At 42.0% G+C, this 17,790-nt stretch overlaps 1 protein-coding gene across 2 annotated transcripts in view; it reads left to right on the top strand.

Annotated features, from left to right (window-relative positions):
* The first annotated feature begins 3,262 nt into the window (after window positions 1-3,262).
* The window catches only part of LOC120955905 (uncharacterized), a 30,386-nt gene continuing 15,858 nt past the window's right edge, over window positions 3,263-17,790 (top strand). Inside the window, exons 1-2 of one of the 2 annotated variants that reach the window (XM_049608890.1) lie at window positions 3,263-3,780; window positions 14,999-15,244. The gene's annotated coding sequence lies outside the window, so the exon portion shown is untranslated. Of the gene's footprint in view, window positions 3,781-3,801; window positions 4,457-14,998; window positions 15,245-17,790 lie in introns of those variants that run through there. The other variant, XM_040377124.2, reaches the window with a different exon arrangement.

Raw genomic sequence — 17,790 nt, 5'->3', positions numbered from 1 at the left:
TGCTTGTCACCTCAGTAGGCTGCAGCCCAGGGCCGAACGCATTAGCAGCAGCAGCAGCAGAAGGCACTGGATGCGTTATGAACCATAACAACCATTAATTATAGCGTGTGTGTGTGTGTGTGTGTGTGTACGGCGGGGATGGGCTGTCCTTCCAGTTTTCGGGTTTTATTCCACCATCCCTTCACGATAAAGCAACTTCCCTTCCCTTTCGCGTTTTATTCATTTGTGCTCAAAACGCGCGGACCGTTTTTTTGAAGGACATTGGGATTGTTCACACAAAGACCAACGTTTTTTTTTTAATAATTTCCATCCAGCAGCAGTACAAATTAGCCACTAGAGCTGTGCCCGTGTGTGTGTGTGCTCGTGTGCTAATGTAATATTGCATTCCGTGTCCTCTTCTTTAACCAACACCAAGCGAAGCCGGCCTTTCAAGGGCTCTGAATCGGTTATTGTTTCACAATTGTTTTCGTTTTCGATTTTTCCCTACGAAGTAACAAACCAGTTCCAGTGTTTCACCCTGCAACACGGCGTGCACGATCCCAGCGTTTTTGGCCAGCGCAGCGTTAAGGTATGCGTTCAGGTTTTGCTTACAGTCTTCCGAGGGCGAGTCCTTCGGGGCAGCGCATCCGCTTTGTCATCAAGCGGTTTTCTTCTTCTTCTTCTTCTTCTTCCTCTCTTTCTTTCTTTCGTCGATAAACAAAGCAAACGAAGGGAAAGGATATTCCAAGGCACTATAGGCAGCAGCAGCAGCAACAGCAACAATCAGCAGAACCTAACACGGAACGGAAACATGATGGATGATGGATACAGTTGATGAACCTGGGAAGACAAAGTACATACGTGTGTGCGTGTGTGTGTGTGTGTGTGGGGAAGAAAAAGACACGAAAGTGTCTGGACAGACACGGGCAAAAAGGACATATTCTTGAATGGAGAAGTGCACCGGGTTGTACGGGGGTTGTAAAAAAGCTGACAGAATGATCATTTTCGGTTTTCGGGTTCGGTGAAGCTTCACCCTCTCCCGGGAGCGATAAAACCCCGGGAGGCCCCGAGAAGAAGAAAGAAGAAGGTGTGAACGAAAGAGGAAAGCAGCAACCAAACACACACACAAGCACACATACCAAAGGTAAGCGACTTAATGTTTCATTATGGCCCTGTTTCCCATTGGTTTTAGTGTGGCCGCTTTCTTAAGCAATAATTATTATGGAAGAAAAATCTGTGGAATCCGGTCCTACTGCTGGCTTCCTTCCCATTCCCAGTCGTGTGAAATGATGGCTGTAGGTTCGTGTGTGTTTGTGCCAACAACGATCCTAGAGCCTTCTAGGCTCAAAAGCTGTTTCAATATTTACAGTGCATCCTTCCTTTTGGGAGCGATTTTTATCTCGCTTGCACAAAACGTATCACATTACGCGCAGTCTGTGCATATCTTGCGCAAAGCGCATTTGGGTTGGCGGCCGCGATTGCGTATTGGATGTTTTTCTTTCTGTACACAACATTTTTAAAACCTTTTTTTCATTATCATTACAGAAGAAAGATAAATGGATTCGATGCAAGGCATGAGTCGTTATCGTGTTGGTTGCAATCTCGAGAGAACGCCGTAGAATAAAAATGTTCTGTGACGTTGCTGCGCTAATGATAGAACGTGTTTTCCCCACGTACAGTATGGATTGTAGTTTTTGTGTTTTACTGCAATATAAAAAAGCACCAGGGGGATGTAGCATGAAAATACTTAACACATTTGGGTAAAATTAATGATTCGACAGAGCGCTTAACATCATTCATCATTTTGCTCATTCATTCCATTTTGTTAGAGGCTCGATTGGTTGATTTTAAGGTTTCAATTATCATGTTTTGGTAAAGTTTTATCAAAGCAAAATTGTCTTCAGCACAACCGTTTGATTAATCAAATAGTTAATATTTTTCATCTAATTTTTGTTTCATTTTGGATGAAATATTTGTTGGTTTTAAAATCTTAAACGTTTTTACAGTTGATGTGCAACTATTACTTTACTTACAGAACCCAATAAGAAATCAAAATAAGTATGAATTTCTGATAAATTATGAACAGTTTTTAATTAGAAATATCAGCTTCATTATTGCTATAGTGTAGTCTCACTGGTTGGATCTTTTTTAGTTGGGTACAGTGTTGCAAAATGTCACTGTCAATGTCATAAAAAATGCTGACTGAAACAAAATCCATGTTGGTATGTCCAATACATGCTAGGTGACATTTTAGCAACCAATGCTTGGTCAGTCACTTTGGTATGACTTTTTTTACTGTGATATGCAAAAAGTCACTGACATAGTCATGACAAGTGTTATAAACGGATACTGTTTTAAGTATCGCATTCTTTATTCACTACACTTCAATTAACAACACTGGCGGTGACAAATTCCGACTGAAACGAAAGCATGTCACTGTGATAATCAGACGTGACAGTCAAACAGTTGGTGCGATCATCAGATGCTTGGTGACATTTTTGTAACCAACTCTTGGTCAGTCACTGCCTGTGAGATCAGACTGTAATACAATTATGTGAGACTTATGTGTACATAAAGCTAGCATGTATAAATAATGCTTCTTTCCATTTAATAAAAAAAAACATCATTCTCGTATAGATTAATAACAAACGGGGTTCAAAATATTCAAAATTTAGTAAATATTAAAGTTACTTAAAAAAATATTTTAATTTTCTTCTTCTTCTGGCTCAAAAACCGTTGTCGGTCAAGGCCTGCCTGTACCACTACTTGTGGGCTTGGCTTTCAGTGACTTTTTGATTCTCCCCATAGCAGGATAGTCAGTCCTACGTATAGTGGCACGGTCCATTTGGGGCTTGAACCCATGACGGGCATGTTGTTAAATTGTACGAGTTGACTACTGTACCATGAGACCAGCTAGATTTTAATTTTATTTGATAAATAATTTCACGCTTTCGTAGAGCTAAAAATGAATTCTGAATTAATTGTTTAAACATATTGCAAAATTTAAATAGACCACTGCCTTTATGTTGCACGCGACATTTGCCAGAATTGCATTCCTTTTTTTAGAGTCTGAGCCTGCAAAAATTGATGTTGATTAGCATTTGAATACATCTATTTCTGAACTTGCAAACAACGTGCGCATTTAACTCATTTTACCTGTCTTTTGAATAATTGTTACACTTTTTATTATTTTATAATGCCAAAGAAAAATAAATCACATTCACCAACATCGCGCCAAAACCAGTTGCCTACAAATGTAACAAAAACAATAACAAACTTCAGGCACCAGTACAAATAATTTCAACTCTCAATCATCACACAACGGTCAGACCACCGCCTAACGAATGCCATTCAGCAGTGTGCGTCTGTCCATTCACAGGCAGCTCTAGCAGTGTGCGTACAACCGTCGTATGTATTGGTTTTCGTTCCACAAGGGTTGAAAGTGCGTCGCGAGCGGGGGTTGCAAAACGAGAGAGAAAGATCGAGAGGAAGAGCGAGAAAGCGAAAGAGTGTGCTCCATCCAATCAGAAAGTAAGAGACGGCAACAAACCGCAACCGAGAGTCGACTGGCCCGCCCGTACGTGTGTGTGCGCGCGCGAGAGAGAGATTCCATCAAAACAAAAAAATCCTTCGACGCGGACGGACGTGCGTCCGCTTGTTCGCTCTCCCTGTGCAATTTCCCATTCAACACAGTGCAGTGTTCTGTGTGGCGCTCGCAGCCGGCAGCCCGTTAAGCAGCCTCCATCCAAGGGGCCCTTGGTGCGAGACTGTTTTTTAATTAAACAAACGCACAAAATAAAGGTGTGTGTGTTTAGGAGTGAAAAATTTACAAACGTGGATATAAAGTTTTGATTTTATGCAAAAATCGACAGCAACAAAATCATCCATCCAGTGTGCGTCGCATCGGCAGTGTGTTGTGCCCGTGAGTGAGCGGTAGAGCATCAATCAAAACCACCCCTCTCCTGTTGGTGGGGCTGGTGCTGCTGGTGCTGGTGTGTTTTGGGGGTGCCCCATTCTCCTTCTTCTCCTTCGCCGATGGTGCTGAAGTAAAAGCTAAACGGGAGTAAATTATCCAAATTGAATGGGGGCTGCCCGCGCGGCTGCTGCTGCTCGAAACGACGAATTTTCGTTGCGGGAACATCGTTGCTCTGGCTGGTGTGAATCAAATTAACGCCCTTCCCGGGGCCCCGGTGTGCTTTGATGTGTTTGTGTGCTGCATGCGTACGTGTTTGATGTGATAGAATATTCAGGAAGTTTAGAAGAAAATATTCCATTCTTGTGGTGCACCCAAAAAATACCCAAACGCAAGACAACAGCTTCTGGGGCGTGCGTTCGATTCTTATCCATTTTTTTGTTTGGAGTTCGAAATTGAAGTGTCTGTGGCCTGCAGAAGCAAGCAAGAAGTATCTGTGGATATGTTCGTGTAACTCTGTGTGTGTGTTGCGTGTGCGGGTGTTGTGCAGAATCAAAAATCAAGGTGAATATGCTCCGTTTCCAAGATTAAGAGTGCAGAGGCAACGGTAGAAGAGAGCAAAAGATACACAAAAAAAAGAAGAAAAAAAAAATCGGGAAACAAAAATGGCAGAAATATAGAACGCGCGCGCGGGGGATTAATATTCAAGTTGTCCTTCCTTCGCTTCTCCACCCATGCGGGGGGGGGAGGGGTTTGCATTTCCTCGCCATCCATCCCTTGCAATACAGGCACGCATACACGCAAAATCAAACGGTGTGAGAGACGAGGGAGGATAAAAGTCCTCTCCCCCCTTTGCCACCATCATCACCACCGTTCGTCTTGGTTTGTTTTATTTTCCATTGAAAGTTTTACTTCAGATGCGTAAGGAAGAAGTAAAGCAAAAAAAAGCGCACATACACACTCACACACCCATCGGACTGGGAAAGAAGAGCCAGTTTGGCAGCTTCGATTCGCGTTTCGCGATGTGTGAGCGAAATAGCTGTTAGCTCTCTCACTCGCTCACGATTCGTTCTGCTCGCTCACGCGCTCGTATTCTATCCCGTTCTAGCTGCTTCTTTGTTTAAATTTTGTTGGCTGGGTCGTTTTTTTTTCCTGTCAGCTCTTCTGCTCTTTCTCTCTCGTGTTGATGGGTGCGCTCTTCTCTCTCTCTCTCACTCTTGCTGCTGTGTTGCTTTCGCTCTAAAGTGCAAGTGTAGCGCAAGTCGAGAAATATCTCGCTCGGCAGTGCGTGTACATACAATGCACATCCGCGTCTTTCTCTGTGTGTGTTTGTGTATGCGCGCTTGTGTTTGGAAAAAAGTGTAAGTGTGTGTAAAGTGCATGCATCAAAGTGTAGCAAAGCCGAAAAAACACGGTGAATTATTTTGCATAAAAAAGAAACATGTATTGAGAACAAAAACTCTCATAAAAACGGAAGTTTAAAAAAATAATATATATTATTGAAAAAAATCGATTCACAACAAAAATCATTAAACAAAAAGAATACAAAATCTACGCACCTGGGAAAAAGGGATGCCCCTGCAACCCTCCCTCCTTACCCTTCCACCGCACCTGGTTGCCTAAGAAACGTGCCCCCTTTTGTCTCGACATTTTTGCGTCCCCTGGAACAACCGCACACGAGTTTGAAATATTCGCGAACACGCACACACACACACACGCATCCAATTTCAATATTCCATAATGCTGCCATGTGTGCAGTTGTGTGTGTGTGCGTTTATTTCGCTTTAGAACGTTTGTTGCCGGGCTTTTTTGGTTCAGCGGCGTTTCGCAGCCCTTCTTGCACCCCGGAACACGGTTCTTTGGCCCTCGACGGGTGCGCGAATATATACATGCGAGTGTGTGGTGCAAATAATCATAACGGAAGGTGTGTGTGTGTGTGTGCGTGTGAGCGGTACGGTGTAACGAGTGCGACATAAATCGTGTCTTCGACAGCATCGGTTTCCTGTGTGGCCGTGTGCTGTTTTTTTTTTGTTCAATGCTTACTGTGTGTTGTGTGTTGCTCGGTTCTCCTACATTTGTTTGTTCGTCTTCGTACCCCGTTCATGTGTGTATTTTCTTTTTACTTACCCCTTGTTGTGTGGAACAGTAAGGACGACGCTTTTTTTTTTTGTTTGCTCATTCTGTCACTTTCCTTCACGTTTCCTTCTAATGTGCTGTATTTTTTTCTTTTTGCTGTTTTGTTTTCAAAAAAAGGGGTTAGCATTTATGCGTGAATCTTCTTCAGTTTCGTTTCACGTGGGTCCCCGTCCGCGTCCCTTCTGATTCGGCGATGGTTTGCGATTTTTGCAAAATAACATTTTACGAGCCTTCCGTCCAAGTAGCCGGAAGGGGTAACGGTTGCCCGCGGTGGTTGCCCAGGGGAACGACAGCTTCTTGGCGTTCGCGTGCGCGCGTGTGTGTGTGTGTATGGTAAGGAAAAGAAATGCGAAATTAAAGGTTGAGGGAGTGCAACTTTAGGGAACTCCTTTTTTCTCGTTCGAATTCGCGCAGAACTACAGAAAAATAGGCCCGGCAAGGAAAGACAAGTAAGCCGAAAGGTCTGTCCGTGTGTGTGTGTGTGTGTGTGTGTGTGTGGATCGTTTGCATACTGGAATGGGGAGTCGGAAATAGGGGTGAGATGGAAACGGGGTGAGGAAATTTCGCGGAACTCCACTCCCTCCGATCATGTGTGTGTGTGTGTGTGTGTGTGTGTGTGTGTGTGTGTGTGTGTGTGTGTGTGTGTTTGAATTGTATTTTTTTGGAATAAAAATATCGTTTTTGTTCGTTTTCGGTTGAATTTTAAATGGATTGAAAAAGGAGAATTAAAAGAAACACACAATAAAGGGGTTGTAAAACAGAGCGGAAGGGGTGTATGCAAACACACGGGGGGACTGGCTGTTAGGGGTTGTGTACCGGGGGTGGTATTGATTGACAATATCGAGAAAATACATCGTTACTGATTGAGAAGCGAAAGGGTCTCGTTTAAAGCACGACGGTGGTGGTTTGAGTGAGAAGCAGCGAGTTAGAGCGAGAGAAGCAGTGAAAGAGAGAGGGGAGAGCGAGAAAACTGCCCTAGAATGAGCAGGATGGAAAGACGCATGGAAACGAGGAGGACGACAAAAACGGAAAAAGAGACAATTTAGAGATCTTCGATGAGTGTGTGTTAGTGTGTGTGTGTAAGAGCAAGAGCAAGAGAGAACGAGAAAGAGCAGGAGAGATCATTTTTTTGTTTCTTCGATACCTTATTTTAATGTTGTTCTTTTCCACACACCTCCTCTCCCATTGCCGGCCGCCCAAGCCGGTCTGTTTTCTCAATGCATACGGATATTTTTCGATTGTTGTCTCATCGGGATCCCTCCCCTCACCCCGTTTCGTCGTCCTTGTGCCATACACCACCTCCGCCCTCGAACGACACCGGCTTGATTCGCCTCCTCCTGACTTTGTCAATTTATTCATTTTGGAAGATTTCTTCTCTGCGCTTTTGCTCTCTCCTCCCCTCCCTTATGGCCGGTTGCCTGTTTTTCCCCGCTTTGCGTTCTGAAAGTATGTATGTATCGTTAAAAAGTTTTACCTTACCCACAGCTTACTCCACCCCCGCTGGCCCGGTTTTTTTCTTTTTTTTTTTAAATCGAGGGTTGATGGAAATGAAGGAGGATGGCGTACGAGCGGCGCAAAGAACGGCGAGAACGGGGGGAAAGTAGCGCGAGAAATGCGCGAGATGTGTGATGCCCCCAGACTGGGCGGGCTGGCCGTGTTTGTGTGTTTCTGTGTGTGTGCTAGGGGTTTATTGACTGGATATTTTAATTTAAATTAGTTCTCCACACCTTCATGCTGATTTTCGGAGGAGCGCGCGCGTGATGTTGTAGGAAGCAATGAAAAAAACTGTGTTTAAGCGTGTGTGTGTGCATATGTTCGTGGGAGGGAAATTGGACAATCCCCCCCTTCCCTCCGGTCCCAAAATGACGTTCAAAATGACATCGTCTCTGCGGTGGTACGCGAGGGGATGTTTGTGGGAATTGATGCGTTAGTTTCTCTTCGCGCAAAGCTCGTGTGCTGGTGGTGGGGAGAGAAGAAACCGTTTTAAAATGAATATTTTATGCTCGGTGGGGTGGTAGGTTTTTAATCAGGGTTGGGAGATGGAAAAAAAACACACATTAGAAAACCCCCTTTCACAAAATAAAACGGAAGAGAGCTAATCGGTTCGAGGGGATGAAGACGATTAATGTGCATTTCAAGTTTGCGTTTGAATGTGTGTTTGTGTGTGGAAACAAATTTAAATTAAAACTTTAATGATTCAAAATATGTGTTTTGATTAGATCATATTAATGCTATAAATAGTGAGGATTTAAAGAAATTCCATTAAAATTCGCACAGTTTTGTTGATCTTCTGTCGGGTAATCTTGTAGCGTAGTTGTTTAGGCCCTAATTTGGCTTAAAATCGGCAACGATGGCTTCAATCTTTTAGACTTCTGCATTTCAACAGATAAAATCTCGAACAAAATTCAAAACAAGCGCAATTTTGCATAAATGTAAAAAAAGACACTAAACAAACATTTCTTACATTTGGAGGATCTAACTTCTCATGGCAATATGAACTGATGTCTTCACAGCATCGCTAAAGTAGAAGTACACAGGCTTAATACTAAGCTCATTTGAATTTTAGACCTGATCGCTCTGGAAAGTGAAAAGTCATGATGGTACTTTCAGGATGTGGCTGTACCTTTTGATTGTTCTTGAAGATTTGGAAGGAATTTGTTGGACATTACTGGACGAAGTCATTCACGCACACATACATTTTTCTCAACTCAAATTAATTGCCACTTCAAGAAGATGTTCACAGATGTTAAAGAGGTCTTTCTTCTTCAGATAGACGTTAGGTTTGAGATTCGCGTTAAGTACTATCCTCAAAACATGTGGGATGCAATTAGCAAACCTCCAATTAACGTTATCCGCATGTCTCTGGGCGAGTATAAGGAAGTTGCTTTCAGACTTTAGATTTTTGAAAAAATCTCCTTCAACTTCAACATGATTACGGATAAGATAAGATGTCTTCTGGATTGAGCTCAGTTCTTACGTTAACTGTTGTTGGGTGATTCTCACGGAAAGTAATCTGAACATTCTGAGCGTTCCAACGATGTATCAGAAGTGCGCGAGAATAGCGTGTAATCACGTCCGGTGGCACGAATCTGTGTCACGACAACCAGTGGCACGGACATCATTATGGGTCGAACGCCACTTTCTCTCCTTCTCAAGGATGTCTGCGGATTATGTGCAATATTGGTCGTTTTGGTTAAAAGAGATCAACACGATCGAACGGAACAGAGTGTGCAATTCATTTGTAAGGGTGGAGTTGAAAATTAACTCTGGACAATATCATCCAAGGGTTCCAATATCTTGTGAAATTGCTGAAGTCTTTCAGCTTGTTGTATCAGTTAGTTTAATGAACGGCTGTGTCTTGGTAACATCTCAAGTTTTGTTAGAACTTCAGAACTAAAGGATGGCAGCACGTGGACATTATTGGAAAATTAGGATTATTTTTACTCCAATAATCAAGTAGCAAGAACTTGCTCTACATCTTTGTAGTTCCAAACAGGCTCTGATCATATGATTGCTTCAAATATACGAATATTGGGATACTAACATCAAATGTTTTGAAGATGATGTCATCTACTGGATGAGTAAATACAACCGATTAGGGCATTAACATAAACTACTAATAACCTTATTCCATGGAACCTTCCGAAGGTGTGCCATGAGAGCCACATGGTTGTAAATTTACGCACCCTCACTCACAATGTGAAAAGTGAAGAAATTTTATAAATGGCATCAAATTAAAAGTAAAAAAACACATCAAGATTCCCCGACACACATGGCTAGGGATGATGATTTTGTTTTCGGTTGAATTGTGCATGTGAACCGTGAACCGTCTGACACAATGCTGCACATCCGACCCTCCGTGTCCCGCCACGTGGGGGGAAACGTTAATGGCCGTTAAGGGCCGACGACGACTGGTGAGTGGGGGAGTAGAATTAAATTCCTCTTCACATGCCCATCCCCGCCTTTGGTGTACACACACACGCACCGTGATGTGACATTTGAAGGTAGCATATTCGCTTTACACGCTACCAATTATCTCCACAACCCCCACGAACCCTTCCTGCTCGTGTGTCAGCCTGAGGGGAAGCTCTGGGGGTAGATGGGATGGGTGGTATATAATTGTCTATGGCTGCCGTCCCATGCGTAGAAAAGACAGTCTTGCTCATTTGCGGTGCTTACTGCGTATGTACAGACACGCCACACTAACAACATTGTTGTTCTGTAATTTTGTACTGAAACAATCAAAATCATTGCTAGTGGGGAGGGGGAAGGAAAGACTAAAAAAATACAGATACAAATGCAATTCGATTTAATGTGGGGCCTCTCACCCAACTCCACATTGCCCTTCTTTCCGTAGCAAATGACATTTGTTTCTTTTAGCGTCGTTTCCACCTAACGGAACGACGACGATAAAATGACGATTACGATTGTTTTTAAATCATAAAACGAACCGCAACAGAAGCAGTTTGCTTCTCCAGTCCGGCCAAGCAGCGGTGCATGACGCGCCACCGTGGGGAGGAAAGACAGACAACTCTGGTGGCAGGGATAGGAGATCAGAGAAGAAAAATTGATTATGCAGAATTGAAATTCTTTCTTCTGTGTGTTCTGTGGACGAACGGGGACCGAGCCTGGGGGCGATCACTGCTGCTCGCAAGGCTCTGGTGGCACTGTCAAGCGTGGTTAAATTATGATTCCATTGGTGTTCACCAGGAATGTCCGGCAAATTTTACGATGAGAAAAACAATCTTCTTGCCAGCTTATGCTAACCGTGTTCGGCGTAAATCACTGCATTTAGGTGGAACCGGTAGCAAGCACAGTACTTTTAGCAGCAGCCTTAAGGGTTGTGTTTACTTTGACATCTGCTTGTGTGATGAACTTGGTTTTAATGTGAAGAATGACCTTCTTCCTGTGGCAAATTTTAATGGTGATTTTCTCATAGTTTCGTATCCTTTTTTTGCATCGTTTAGCTTATCAATTCCCTTTAAATGACTTTTGACATTGAATTGCAGATACAAACTGAATACCACAAATTCCCTTAAATTGTGACACTTGATATGATATGATTTTGTGATATGATAATCTAATGAGTTTGCATTGGTTCTGTGTTAGAAGGACAACATAAAGTCGCGCATCGAACATCCCAATTGATATTTTCGTGCACGAATAATCGGGAATTTGAGCAAATTCCTTTAAACTGGAGCCTTAAAGTTCCCTTAAACTGCACCAGTTTAAGGGAATTTGGAAAAAGTCCTTTAAAATCAACTGTGATGCGGTTTTTTCGTTACTTTCTTCTAGATTCGCTTGAAAATGATGTTTCTTATCGTTATAGTTGGTCATGTACCCATTTTATTCTTAAACCATAGCTATGAATGAAAAATGAGCTCGACGGCATCATCCATCGATAGAGGAACGTCTAATTTACGAACACACCAAATCTTGGCGCTTTCAACACACTTGATCACACACAAATCCACAATTTCAGGCGTATCGAGTACTAATCGAGCAAATTTGGGAAAACAATTTCGAGCAAATGTCACTTGGGATTACACTTCATTCGATAGCCTGTCGATGCTCTGACAAGGTCGTAGTCATGTACTTCAATTTGATAGTTGAATTTTGGGATTTCATCCGTTGAGTTCTTAGTCATGGTTGAAGTCATTATCATAGTTGTAGCACATCAAATATCAACCATTTGCAGGGGGTTTCAGCTTGTTTAGTTTTAATCACAAACAAGGCATAATTATATCATCTAATGTACCTAAAGTGAACCTGCCTTATCACATCTTATGGAAAACCTCTGTATCTTGCATGTCTATGCAGTAGTACTGAATTTGGGTATATTTTAGGACCCTTTATCTATTCTAGCTAGAAAGCTGAAAATTCAGCCTGTCAGCGGAACAATATGCCATCATCCGGGTTGTGCTTTCCATACCCAATTGACAGTTCCGCACTCCGCCATATTGGATTTCGACAAAAGTATACAAACAAAGATAAATTACAACATAGTTTTCTGTTTGAAAGGAACTATAATACTTTTCATACACTTTAAAAGACCGATTCTAACAGTTTTTAACGTTTTTTAAATAACTATGCTCCAGTATATCAACCATTACATACAATCATACATGAGCTAACCTCTTATGAGCCTGTAACGTATCGGCTACGCCTGGTAACAATCTTTAGTGAAGTAGCTTTGTTAATTTTATTTTATTTTTTGTATTTAGAAGGAAGTTTTAACAAAAAAGATACATTTTGCTTAATAATTGCAAATTGGTTACATAAACTCTTCAGCATTGTTTTAATTTATTTCCGGAATAGTGTAACCCTTTACCTTTTATTCTGCTCTATCCTTTCTCAAAACAATTCGTCGCAAATGCCTGAAGATCATGTTGCATCACAGCACCAAGTACCAGGTGAAACGGAAACAGATGTCAAAGAGATGGTTTTGCTGATATGTTACCAGCAAGATTGCAACATAAAGAACTAAATACTGTACGTTGCGTCCTGTAACCCTGCTTGCGACGGGTGAACGTTTAGGCGAGAGGTAACGCTTTGGTCATAAATTAGCAACTAATTTGCAAAAAATTATACCAAACCCCAAAGGAGAGGGACATTGCAGAAGCTAAACGATCGTTAGCAAAAAAAAGGTGTGAAACAAACAGCGCAAACGGTAGGAATCGTGTTACTTTGCCAGCTGCTGTTGCCAGCTGTGAAGGAGCTGTCCCGTTGTGGCCTTGTGTGTGCGTATAAAGAGTGCCACTTTCGTATTGAAATTAGAAAAATGTATATTAAATTAAATTCAGTAGAAAAATCAAATCATTTAGTAGCAGCAGCAGCAGCACCAAAACAACCCTTAACGATGCCTGCTCGGTCAGCTTGTGCCCGACCGCCCTAAACAATTACCACATCCGGGGTATGGGGTAGGGTGTACGCTCTTCCGAAATCGAGGTAAATGAGGATGATGGGCTCTACTTCCCATTTCCCTCATGGCCACGTTATATGCTGGTGCGTACAGTTCCGTGGAACACGCACGATTCTCAAGTGCTTCCAGGGGCTTTTCACAACAAATCACAATACATACCCACAGCGTGTGTTTCGTCGGGTGCCAACCGGCATTGCTTGGTGGCTGTTCCTGGGGTTTAGTGAAAGGTTCAAACATTCAAATCACTTCCCCGGGGAGGGCGAAAAAAAACACATTCTCTAATCTTTAATTAACATCAATGCGTGGCAGCGCACGTTTAGTGACCATAGTGCAGAACGACACTACTGGACTAGAGAGAGAGAGAGAGCTGGAGCGCGAGAATGGGAGTGTTAATTATCATAATTTGATCAGTTAATGAACGACATCCGTTTTGTACTGGACCCGGGCGGAGCAGCGCGGTGCGCTGAATATTAGAAGTGTTATTTCACACTTTGTACGCGCAAGCGTGTGTATATGTGTTGCAGTGTGACGAATTATGATGATGGTAGGAAGAGTGGACAAGCGGACAGCTTTTTGTGAGCTTGTTAAATCATAAACATAATTATCGCAACCAGAACGAGAGGGACGTGTTCCATTTTGAGACGAGTGATTTTCCAGTTGCGACGCTTGAAATATGTGGTTTATGGTTTAAGGTCCATTAAGTGATCGAGTGAATACTTCCAACTGATCAAAATACTAACAAAAAAGCAATCTTTTATCTCCTTAAGCAAACCAGTAACATCATCTCACGAAATGTCCAAATTTCGACCCATTTTACGACTCAATTTCGACGCCGAAGATTCTTCTACACTGAGTCGCAAACCGGGTTCAATAGTCAGTTCATTTTAAGCATTTTAGGCTCAACCGACAAACACGTGGTACAAGTAGTAGGCTCTGTTTTGTACTGAATTGATATCCACATCATGGACCATATATTACTACAGGTTGGTCCATCCGGTGTACTTTGACAAATCTTCATTTGACAGCTAGTTTCATTAGAAGTTTCATACTAAGTCCTCAGCCAACATTTCACTCGCTATCTCTGCCAATCTCCATTGAATTCTCCATCCATCAAGAACTCACCTGTAGTCTATTTAGGCACCTTCTTGATGCACAACACATCCAAGTTTATCTTACGACATTTCTATATTCAGCTTCTAAAAGTAGATCTGATCCCAAGGATTGTGAAGTTGGAAGTAACAGAACGGAAGTCGAACTTTCGCATTGAACCATCGTAGCGGACCTTAAGTGATGGGTTTATGATGCGCTTTTGTGGAGACTATTGTAATGCATAAAAATAGAATGATGGAACGACATGGACATGAAAAATCAGTGGAAACCGTCTTTACCGAAAATAATGTTCATAATGTTCTCATGTCAAATTTTATTATGCGCCATTATTATGTGTGCCGTTGTTTATTGGACTAGTTTACCGCGTATTTCTCGCGCTGACATCAAAAACATTTTGTAAAGGTCTGGGGAACCAAATGACAGGGGTTTCCAAGCCATTTTTGGAATGTAAACTTTGCTATTCACCAGGTGCAAGATGTTACAGGATTTTCCGAGTCAATTTAGAATGTCAACAACATTTTTCATTGCTTGCAAGATGTTTTTCAACAGCTGTCAAATGTTGTATTTGTATCTCATTGATTAAATCAGTTTTTCCACATGCTTCTCAACAAATTCCAAACTAGATTGAGTTTGACAGTTCTTTGTGGTGTGTTGAAAATCATGTAAAAGAACTGAAACTTTGTTGTGATGTCAATGTATGACAGCTGTAGAAAATCATCAAATAGGCGGCTAATAATGATGTAAATCTGTAATCCATATCAATCTGATATTTCATTTCCATCCAATGCAACAAAATGTAACAAATATTATAATTTTGAAAATATTGTACAATTTGTCAACATTGTTTATGCTTGGGTTGAATATCAATAATTAATGTTTAGAGTTTAACAATATTAGCATTTTTAATAAAATGTCCTTAATTTTATCTTTTCTTCCAGCTTTTAGGTCAACATTTTCACCAACATCAACTACACCACGATTGAGTCATTAATAAACCCGCAAGACAAATTCGAGATTCACGCACGGATAACGCACACTGTTGAAGGAACGTGACACCGGAGAGAGAGACAGATACGATCAACATCGATCACACGATCGCATCGCTCACAGCGAAGCAAAGCAGTCGTCCGGAAATAAAGGGATAAAAGCGTCCTGCACTTCCTATCGACTGTTCGGCTCGGAAGGTACGTCCAGCAAATATTAGAAAATTAATAAAACCTTTCCGCCCCTTCCGCTTCATCGAACATAAATTCCCATTTCCCAAAAGCGTCCTTTCGTGTACCCTCTAGGTGCTATAAATTTATTTTACGATCGTCACGGTGGAAGGTCTAGGCGTGCGCGCAGTGGTGTTGTTGCTGTTGCGGTTTAGATAGTGCGTCTACCACACACACACGCACAGTTGACAGTTCGAAAGTAAACAAAACCACCCTCTCTGAGCAGGCACATGCACACATACACCCACTATCTCACCTCGTTAAGGGCCCGAAACCAACAAACCATAAAAAGCATGGTAACCTCCTGTTGGGTCCTCACCATGCCCAACCAGCAAAATCCTTGCACACCATCCTTGCAACGAATCGAAGCAAAACGGATTTTTTGTGTATCTTTTTTTGTTTTATCGGTGTGTGTGTGCAGTTGTGGTGTGTATTTTATCGGATTGCTGCTTTTGCTCTTCCTTTTTTCAAGGGGTTTTGCCCTTTTTTCTATTCCTTTTGGCACTATCTTTCCCGTTTCACATCCTTGTTTTAACGTTTGCCTAACATGTTTCCATCTGTCCTGTAACTATGCTTGTGTGAGTATTTCTGTCTGTTTGCCAGTCCTCCCTTTTCCCCTTCGTTTGGTCCTTGCTTCCTTCTCAGTCCAGTACACACTTGCGTTCGGCCACAATTTTCGTTCGTCTGATATTAGTTTTGTTGTTGTTTTTTGTGCCCTTTCGATACTTATCTCCCATCACTTTCCTTCGTCACTGTTTTGCTACGGAGGGCCGTTCGATCTCGATTTTCGGCTGCACTCCAAATGTATCTGGCCAGTAGTTTCTTCGTCGCTTTTTTTCTCTCTCTCTGTATATTCCCAGAGTTTTGTTGATTTGTCGATATCCTTTTTGGAGTCGCCGTCGTCGCCTCGTCCCCGGCCAATGCCAGTTTTCCTTTCGTTTGGTTGCTTGCTTAGGGGTTTTTTTTTTACTCATCTCTTACCTTCTGGCTTCGATTCACCGCGGTTTATACCACCATTCCATAATCGTGTTTTTTGGTTGCTGATCGGAGGGTGGTGGTGGTGGTGGTGGTGGAGTGTTGTTGTAACAAAGCGAAATGAAATATAATTTATGACCTGCCCGTTGTCATCGGAGTCGTTTGCGGAGGTGAGGTCGTCTCGGTATTCCCACCCGCTTTATCGGGGTTTCCCTGCTTCCACTCCACTTCCAAGTCCGTTCTTACGGCACCGTGCGGGAAGAATTCCGTACAGCGTGAAGAAGGAAACAGTGTGCTGTGTGTAGTGAAACGGTCGACTAATTGATTATTTGCTCACGAGACATACGGTGGAAACGCACAGGGACGCCCGGAGCAGTGGAGATTCCAGCGGATGGTGAAAGAGAAACGGTGGCCTCCGGAAGGTGACAGATGCGCTACCGGAGCGAAAAAGGGAATGTTCTTCCATCCAGTCAAAGGTCTAGCCTCCGAACGAACCTTACCTGGGCGGTCTTGGAGCATGGCAGTTCCGTTCAGTCATTAACTCAAGCGCTGCTGCCAATAAAGATTGTCCTGGTAGGTTCAGTCTGAAACTACTGCACAGCGACAGTTGCTATTCAGCCGTTGTGTTGTCCCGTTGTTAAATTTAAGGTCCAAAAAGTTTTGTGGACACACATGGCGACCGGGACAACAGGTTGGACGTGTTTATTAGATATTGCAACTGTTTTACGGTCTGTCTATGTCTGCAACAAGATTGTTTCTTGAAGTCGAACGTCATTTTAGGACAGTCATTAATGCATTAAAAAAAGCTCTGGTCATTTAATAAGTCTTTGGAGAATGTATTAAATAACAGCCATTGTGTGATAAAGTACTTAATTGTAGCGTTGTAGTTCTCTTTCAATGTCTGATCTACGAATATCACAACTGAATATCCCTATGAGCCTATTCCTCTTGCGGATGTCTACAAGAAGTTATGTTGAACGGCGCAGAATATTCAAAAGGAATCTTTCAAAATCATACATGAATACTCAAGCTATACCATTAGTTAGAGTCCTTGTAAATCGGAATTGCCTGCCATAAATATGATTTTGACTACAATAGATTATATGACCTGTTCTATTAGCTCATTGATTTCTATTTCGTAGAGTCGTAAACTAGTCAGGTCTTAGTTTGATTCTAGAAAAGTTCAATAAAACCTTGTATAGGCTCAATATAAGGTTCAATAGCTACTCGTTCTACAACTTTATGAGTCACTGACAAAAACTTTTCAGTTCTTTCCAATGCCAAGATATTCAAGATATTCGGAGCTTGTAGTTCGACAAGAATGTTTAGACTCTTGTATGTATTCTAGTTACTTATATTCTGGTACTCTAGTATTCTGGTTAGTATTCCATACAATAAATCATATGACCTATTCTATTCGCTCATTGATTTCTATTTCTTAGAGTCGTAAACCAGTCAGGTCTTAGTTTGATTCTAGAAAAGTTCAATAAAACCTTGTATAGGCTCAATATAAGGTTCAATAGCTACTCGTTCTGCAACTT

Source organism: Anopheles coluzzii, chromosome 3, assembly GCF_943734685.1.
Source record: "Anopheles coluzzii chromosome 3, AcolN3, whole genome shotgun sequence".
Classification (NCBI taxonomy): Eukaryota; Metazoa; Arthropoda; class Insecta; order Diptera; family Culicidae; genus Anopheles; species Anopheles coluzzii.
The sequence above is the reverse complement of the archived record's forward strand: the minus strand, read 5'-3'. Positions and strand labels throughout refer to the sequence as shown.